The sequence below is a fragment of the Onychostruthus taczanowskii genome, unplaced genomic scaffold, assembly GCF_017590055.1.
Source record: "Onychostruthus taczanowskii isolate IOZ18803 unplaced genomic scaffold, ASM1759005v1 scaffold19, whole genome shotgun sequence".
Classification (NCBI taxonomy): Eukaryota; Metazoa; Chordata; class Aves; order Passeriformes; family Passeridae; genus Onychostruthus; species Onychostruthus taczanowskii.
In genome coordinates this window covers 13683101-13691824 of record NW_024499128.1, presented here as the reverse complement: position 1 = coordinate 13691824, position 8724 = coordinate 13683101, and positions in this window count along the sequence as shown.

Genomic DNA, 8724 nt, shown 5'->3' with positions numbered 1-8724 from the left:
CTCCTGCTTCTCCCCGCTCACAGCAGCGTGTCCTGTGGGGCTGCAGGGCTGGCTGCAAGCCTGGGAAGGGCAGTGGGCTGTGGCAGGTGATGGAGCCTTTGCACTGTCCTGGGGCTCCTGGGGTCCTGTGGGGCTAGACTCTCCCGGCTCTGGTCCTCCACAGCCTCCTGCCCCCTCGCCAGCGGCTGCCTTTGCTGATGGACAACTGCAATTGGATTTCCAAATTACACCGTCTCAGATTAGATTCAATATCCCTTTTCTCAGACCAGACAGCCCCTTAATTCCTTTTCTTTCGATTGCGTGGGGACCCTCTGTGCAGCTCAGACCCTTCAGCAGAAAATCTTTGCTGCACCAAGGCTGTCGTGTGCTATTGCAATAAACTGGAGACACAGAGCTCCAGCACAAACAGCAGGAGAGCAGCGAGTTTTCCCTTCCAGCACTGAGATTTCTGGAGGCTCCTTCTTGTCTGGCTGAGCTTATCCTCCTTCCAGCAGCAGCTCTGCTGGCATACTAATTTATAGTGTGCTTGAGCAGTCCCCCTGCATCCTGAGCGAGGAGGGTTTGGGAAATTAAAGTTTGTAGAAAATGCATCAAAAATCTGATGTCCTCAAGCAAGACAGCTGTTTTTCCAGACACCAAAAGGGAGGCTGTGCCTTACTGCAGCATCTGGAGGCCGGTGTGGGGGAGAGGCCAGGCTGGGGCAAGGGGCAGGCACTGGTGTCCTGGAGGAGCAGGAGGCTGGGGGTGTCTGTGGGCACTGGGAGCACAGTGCTGCCCAGCAGCCGTGTTCCATCCAGCCTGGGCTGGGCTGGGCACGTTCCTGGTGCTGGCAAATAATAAATAACAATAATGATTATGGAAGCGCTATGCATGTGCCCCATGGGCTCTGCAAAAAAATCTTCTGCATCAAAATCCAACTGCAACGTTTTCCCCCTTGTCTAATTCACAATATATGCCCATAAAAACAATAATTTATTTGTACATGGGCAATTCCCGAGGTATTTAGTGAAGATTGGTAGCTGCTGACTGTATCCTATCCTAGCAGAGTAGACCCAGTGGGATTTCTGGGACTTTGTGCAAGTGCAGAAGTGTCTTGGGGGTGTATATTAAAAAGTTATTAAATGACATTATATTGTCGACTTGGGATTAAGCTCTGGGCTAGGTCTGGTCCCACCCCCAGTCATGTCTCCTAACTTGCTGTCAGTGTCCCTGGGCTCTGAGCCTGGCTCATCTCCTGTTGTTCAGGACAGGCACTGAAAGCAAATGCTGCTCCCCATTTCCAGTTTTGACTTTCATATCATGGCTCTTCAATGTACTGAAATCTGTGTGGTGTTTAAAATTCAGCTATGTTTGTCAGAATTCAATTACCCCTGAAGATTACACAAAGATTATCAAAGTTGTAAACAGCAGAATATGCTCAGAGATCAATGAAGCGCAACAAAGACCATATTTAACAGGAGAAATAAAAGTAGGAGCATGCTGGCAAACCCTGGCAGTAGAGCATAATGTCGCATCATCACACTGAAGGTTGGGAAGTAATTGAAATCTATGTTTAAGCACAATATATCCCTGTGCAGATTTGCAGGCACAGAACCCAGTTCCACTTCTAATATCTGAGCAATTCATTTGGTTTAAGCAGACCCAGGCTCGGGGGTAGCTGCCAGCGCAGAGCACGCTGCAGGGTCTGCACTGCTGCCCCTGTGCCCCCGCCTGGCAGCCTGCAGGCAGCAGCAGCCCTGCAGGGAGGGACGGGAGGATCAGGGGTCAGGACGATTGTCCTTGACACGAGGGAAGCACCTTGTTCGTTGTTGTTTGGGTGGGCTTGGTACGAAGCTGTTTTCAGCTCGGTAGCTGTGGCCCTGGGCAGCACTGGGCAGGCCTGTGGTCAGTGGCCAGGGGTCAGGGGTCAGTGGTCAGTGTTCAGGGGTCAGTGATTGCCCCACTTGTGGGCTTGGCTGATCCTGGTGCCAATGCAGTGCCCTGCTCCGAGTAGTGCCCTTTCCTGGGGGTGATGCCCTGCCCTGGGAGGGTGCGCTGCCGTGGGGGTGATGCCCTGCCTGCGAGGGTGCCCTGCCCTGGGAGGGTGCCCTGCCCTGGGGGTGATGCCCTGCCTGCGAGGGTGCCCTGCCCTGGGAGTGTGCCCTGCCCTGGGAGGGTGCCCTGCCCTGGGGGTGATGCCCTGCCCTGGGAGTGTGCCCTGCCCTGGGGGTGATGCCCTGCCCTGGGAGGGTGCCCTGCCCTGCGAGGGTGCCCTGCCCTGGGAGGGTGCCCTGCCCTGGCAGAGGAGCTGTTGTGTTGCCTGCAGAGCCTGGGATGGCTGAGGAGCAGCAGGAGTGGGGTGCTGGGTGCCTGCCTGCCCTGGAGCGTGGCCATCCCTGCTGCTCAGGAGGAGTCTGTTTGTCCCCTGGGGCACTCTGCCCACGGGACTGGGAGGGACTTCTTCCCCACAAGCACCCTTCCTGTGCCCCAGTGCCCTCAGAGCCCGGGCAGATCCCCTCCGGGCAGCTGCAGCTCCAGCGTGTTTGTGGTTTCCATTGTCATTCTGGAGGCAGCAGCCAGCTGATTTTTCTTCTCTGTAATATATTGCCACTATAATACCAAGTCTAGCAGAACAATGAACTCTAGAGGATGGAGGTACCTTCCTCCTGTTTTGCAAACTAAACATAATTTTTATTTGTGCTCAGGTTTCTGGATGGTGCAGGGAGAGTGAGGAGGGGGAGACAGTGCTGGGTGGGAGGAACTCCCCCCACAGCCCTGCCCTGGCTCTCAGTGCTCCCACCCTGCCTGTGGTCCCCGCAGCACTGGGATGCAAGGAAGGAAATCTCCTTTTGTCAAGTACGGTGAGGTTTCAGAAGAAACCCTAAAACCCAGATTAATCACTGCTATCCGGTCCCACCGGGGCTGGTCCACCTGCTGCAGCCAAAATGGCCTGAAATTCTCATTCCCTTTTTGCCTCCTTTCTCTCTCTGTCTCTCTTTTTTTTTTTTTTTTTGTTCCTATTTACTTCTGGTTTAATCTGCATATTATCATCAGTGCAAAGACCTCTGAAATAACATCTGACAAATGACGCCTATTAAAAAAACCCTCTGCACTGTCCTCTTTCACCGCCTTCCAATTTGGACTAGCACTATAACTATGCATCAATAGACAAGCAATATTATGTTAAGAACATGATAAAATACCAGCAGCTTCATAATGGCAGCAGCCAAATGGTAATTTCTGCTTCAGAAATTGGTCATTTATTTTGCTGGTCTGTTCTTACGTTCAAATTAGATGAAGTTTAATATACTGTAAAATTGAATGTATTCTATACTTTTCAACAAATATGGCATGTATGAAATGATTTATGGGTCTTACAAACCTTAAAATGTTAAATAATCTCCTTTTTCCTGTGCCTTAACTCAGTGATGCCAAATAGTTTAAGTACAGAGAAGCAAAACTTTATTAGCTCCTATCCTGATCATCACTTTATTTCACAGCATTTACAGAGATAGGAACAGTATTTAACATATTAGACCAAGTTTAGAAGCAGCCATATTAATTGGTACATTAATTTTACCCTATTAACTGTAATTGGTAGGAAAGCGATTCTTCCCAATAAATGTTGTACTTTGTGTTTTAAATGTTTAATAAAGTCGTGGTGCCTAAATGAGGCTGCTCCTCCCGGCTCGAGCCTCAGCCCCACTGGGCTCCTGCTGCCCCTGTGGAGCTGCCCCACAGCACCCAGGAGTGCCAGCCCAGCCCTGCCCTGGCAGCTCCCTGTGTGCCCTGGTGCCAGCCTGGCCATGCCCCGGCAGCTCCCTGTGTGCCCTGGTGCCAGCCTGGCCGTGCCCTGGCAGCTCCCTGTGTGCCCTGGTGCCAGCCTGGCCGTGCCCTGGCAGCTCCCTGTGTGCCCTGGTGCCAGCCCAGCCGTGCCCCTGGTGCCAGCCCGGCCGTGCCCGCTGCACTCGCGTCCCCTCCGGGCTTCCCCGGGGCCGGGGCAGCGAGGAGCTCTCAGGTGTGCATCCCTGCTCCCGGGCTGCCCGAGGTGCACCCCTGGCACGGTGAGGGTGCAGGCAAAGCCAGCTGCAGGGCCGTGTCTGTTCTGTCTCTGCTCCGTGTTGGAGCTGGCAGCACAGTGTGCCCATCCCCAGGGCCAAAACACCCCGGGCTGTGACCCTTACACGGGGTGAGCTGCTCTTCCTGGGGCGTGCAGGGTCAGGATCAGCATTCTGAGTGGTTTTGCTGAAGATGATTACTGGCAGTGTGCAAGCCCCACCTCGATTTGAAAATAGGTATTTTAACCTGTACAATTCAAGGGTTTTATGTGTCTGGTAGCAGTGGCTTGGGGCATATTCAGGTCCCCACAAGGCTGGTGCTAGCAGCTCCTCTAAGCAGGGGGAGGTGGGGTCGATGGGGGCTGCCCTCCCTTCCCCAGCTGATCACACATTATCCCCTCTCCGAAGGTCTGGCCCCAGATCCTGAGAAATCCCTGGGGGGCTGCCTTGGCTGTGGGCAAGGTGATGGTGACAGAGAGTCAGCCCAGAAGCGGAACAGGGGTGACTTCCTCCTGCCTTGCAGTTCTTTAAAACAAATTGACTCCTTGCCCTTCGCCTTTCCTCTGTCTCCCGATCAGCAGCTTGTCCCTGAGGATAAGCCTCACAGCAGCACAATCTCCTGCAGTCCCCTGGAGCTGCAGCCCTCTGCACCAGGATAAGTGAGAAGCCTTTTATTCTGTTTATTTGCTCTATATAATTTTTTCTGCTCTTGCTGACCCTTCTGGGAAGCGTTCCACCCTTCAGGCTCTCTGCTGGGTGCCAGAATTACTGAGCTTAGGCTATATTTGCATTTCATATCCTAGTTAAACCAACATCATCAAGGTCAGGACACTCTGCTGAGTTGGAGGAGTCTACGAGACAGCAGCCCCTGCTCAGCAGAGGGGCATTGTGAAACCCAGCTCCCTCCTGGCCAAGGGAAGGGGCTTCTGCTGCAGCTCTGCCCTCCTTCCCTGGGGAGATTATTCTGTGTCTGTGTCCTCATGGTGAGAAATTTTCCTCTTGTGTCCAGACAGACTCACCCTGGGAGGGACTGGAACCTATTTCCCCTTGGCTTTTCCATGTGACTCCGTGTACAAAGGTGTCATTTTGGTTATGCCACTTTGAGGGGCACAGCCTTGCTCCCCCCAGTGCAGGATACTGACGTGCATCTCCATGTATGCCTGTGTTCTACAAACAGGCTGTAACAGGCAGCAGCTGCACATAGCTGTGCTATAATGATTTTACATCCGTGAACACTGTCTGGTTTTCCTTTCATTAAGGAACATTCCTTATGAAAAAGAAGCTGGATTTCTGATGTGAAAAAACAATTCTGCTCAAGACTGAGAGCTGTTTAGAATAAATGCCAGACACTGTGTGATGGAGACGTTGCATGGAGACTTAATGCTGGTCACATCCCTTCTCTGCCAGTAAGTCAAGGATGTGTCTTTGCTATTGTATTTGGTGACTCATCTTTCAAATAATCATCTCTGGAAGAATTCTGTGCCAAGATGAAAAAATGCCTGGGTCCCAGAAGCATCTGTGTGTCTTTCTGTGAGCACAGCCCAGCAGGGAGCTGTGGGGCAGCTCTGCTCATCCTCCTCTGGGGCCCAGGGCAGTGGGACACGGGCTGGCGTGGTCCCCTTGATGGGGCAGCACACGCCCTGGGCAGAGGACAGGAGGTGAAGGCGAGAGTTTTGGCAGGAGGCAGCACTGCCTCGTGCAGGTCCCATTTGCTGAGGTTTGGCTGGAGAACACGGTCAGTCAGAGCCCCATGGCCACTGTCAGAGCCACAGCATGGGGCAGCCACAGCACTCTGCCCCACGCCTGCCCATGCCCACCTGCCTCGGGGCCGGGCCCAGGCACCTGAGCTACTTACCAGCACCTGGAGGTTTTCCTCACCCTTGGAGAAAAATATGTAAATTAGGTGAGTAAGTGAAGTGCTGTATGCTAATGAATTCAACAGAGCCACTGTTCCATAACATCCAACCTACACACAGAGGATGTGCTGGAAGTGGCTTCCCTGGAAAACATTTCCTCGCTGCTTAACAAAAAGTTACATGAACTCATTAAACATAAAACAAGATGGTGAACAGCAGAGAGACTGTAGGTGCTGTGAGGACTGAGTCCCAGCAGCTGTGCCCACGGACAGTGCCGGATTCCTTGGTGGCACGGGGAAGGCTCCAGCAGCTGGTGATGGTGGAAGGTGGCAGCAGCACTTTGTTCATAGCCCGTGGTGCAAACGGCCCCAGCCTGGCCTGTCCAGGCAGTCAGGCCATGAGCACCATCTGTCAGGCAGCCACATGGCCAGTGCCAAGGTCTGTGTCCACAGGTAACCTCCCACAGGAAGGAGCAGCTGAGCTGTTCCTCCCTGGTGCAGGAGGCAGAGTCTCCCTGGGGCACTGCCTGTCTGCTGCAGAGTGCTGGGGTGTGCACAGCCCCCTCAGGAATGCCCAACTGTGCATGGCCAGGGCTGCAGCCCACACTGCTGTGAGCTCTTCTTTGCTGTGTTTAAAATAATAACTGGATGCTGCAGTTTTGACAGGACCAAGAGCTGACTGGCTGGTCTGAGAGTTCTGCTGCTGCAAAGAGCAAAACAGATAGACAAGCCATTCCCTCTGAGTTACATGGAAAGACATTTTCCATATTAGAATGGGGTTAATATGCCCCCCATAGTTCTCAGGGGCATTAGAAGATTTCTAGCATATGTCTCCGGGAGCACTGCCTTGGTTTTGTTTGGTTTTTTCCTTTCTGAGAGTAATTGTTACACTGGAAATCTTACAAATCAGCTTTTCCACATAAGTTGTCGTATCTGGAAGGAAAACACCAGACTTATGACTTTATTATCAAATCTTTCTAGAAAAAAACATTAGTTAAACTGTTTTTCTATATTACAGAGATGCAGAGATGGCCCTGGACCAAATGGATGAGCCATGTGCTTGCTGCTGTGCCTGCTCTCCAGCTTGGGAGCTGCAGCTCTGCAGGAGCTGTGAAGCCCCTCTCAGCAGGACTCTCCTGTGCTGTGAACTCGGGCAGGATGTGTGAACTGGAACATGCTCCAGCTGCAGCCTCTTTGCACAGCCACTAATGGAGTGTCTGGCCAGCCTGGTCTCGTGTCAGGCAGGGCTGTGCTGGTGCCAGTGCTTGGGACTAAGGAATGGCACGAGTGTCTCAGGGGATGCAGTGGTGTTTTAAGACAAAGCAAACTTCTGAGCAGTGAACCTTTGCTAGGCAGTAAATACCTGCTGGACAAAGAGGCCAGCCCACAGGGCAGTCAAAACCATCAGCACTTGGGCAAAGCACCATAAATCACCTGCCCTACTCCAAGGAGATCATCTGCTGTGAGCAGCTCACAGCATCTGCTAGCTCTGGAGTCTTCCTGCTCCAGCAGCACCCACCGTGCCTCTGAAACATGGGACAGGGAGAGCAGACAGCCATAGTGTTGAGAAAATAGATTAAATTAGCATTAATTAACTATGATGAGACACTTCTTCACAGGTAAATTTGGAACACTGAGGAAATGCAGCCCTTCTCCATCCTCTACCACAGCACTGGACAGGGAGAGGTTTCTCATGCAGGCACAACATCCAGCCCTCCAGCTTCACATGTCATGTGAATGCAAAGATTCCCTGGAAAAAGCTGAATTTGACAAAGGACTTGCTCTCAGCTGCTTATTCCCTCAGAAAAAAATCCTTCAAGAGGTGAGTGAGGTCACCCCCATGACCTGGCTATTCCTCACTCCTTTCATTAACTGCAATTTATCCTGCAGTAGCTATCTTAGATCAAGGCAAACCCTGCCATTAGCTTTCCCTTGTTGAATTAGGGCTGAAACACAGCCAGGTCTACCTGCTCATCTCTGCTGGGTGCAGCAGAGGGTCCCCCAGGAGAGGGATCCATGTCAGTCCCTGGGGTGGGACACTTGAGCACCTGTTGACCTGCCAGGGCTGAGCTGGCACACAGCAGCTGGGAGAGCATGGCTCAGCTGGCACCCAACAAGTGATGCTGCTGCCCTGGCAGTGCTGCGAGGTGCACTCATGGCTTCCCACGTTCTTCTGTTCCTGGAAGTGTCTCCCTTTGCCACTGCCAGCCCTCGTTTTGCCTCTGCTGGTGAGGGGCTTCAGGCCTGGTGGCTCTGCTGACATACCTGGTGGCTCTGCTGCCATACCTGGTGGCTCTGTCATATTCGTTTTGCCTCTGCTGGTGAGGGGCTGCAGGCCTGGTGGCTCTGCTGCCATACCTGGTGCCTCTGCCGTCCCTGCTGCTCAGGTCCCTACCTGCAGCACCAGCCCTTGCCACACGCTGGCCCCACAGCCTCTCCACAAAAGCTTTGAAGGATGCTTACACTATTAATGGGGTGTATTTATACCTGTTTGTCTCTGTCAGTTGGGTGGAAAATTGCCAGATGTCCCGCTTGCCTTCCTTACACAGACACCTCCCGCATCAGCTGGATGAGTGCCTGGTGTCACTGCCAGGGAAAACCTCTCTGCTCCTTCGTGTCCGGGTGTCTGTGGGATGTGCCTTGCTGGCTACAGAGAGCAGCAGCCTGGAGGCAGGTCCCTGTACGAGCCAGGTCTCTGCCCCACACTGCTCTGGATTTAGCCTGTGGGAGGCAAAAGGAGCAGGGGAGCTGGGAGCTGCTCACTGAGCAGCCAGGGCTGCCGTGGCCGGGCACCGCAGCGTGGAGAGCAGTGCTGCTGCTTTGGGGGCACCA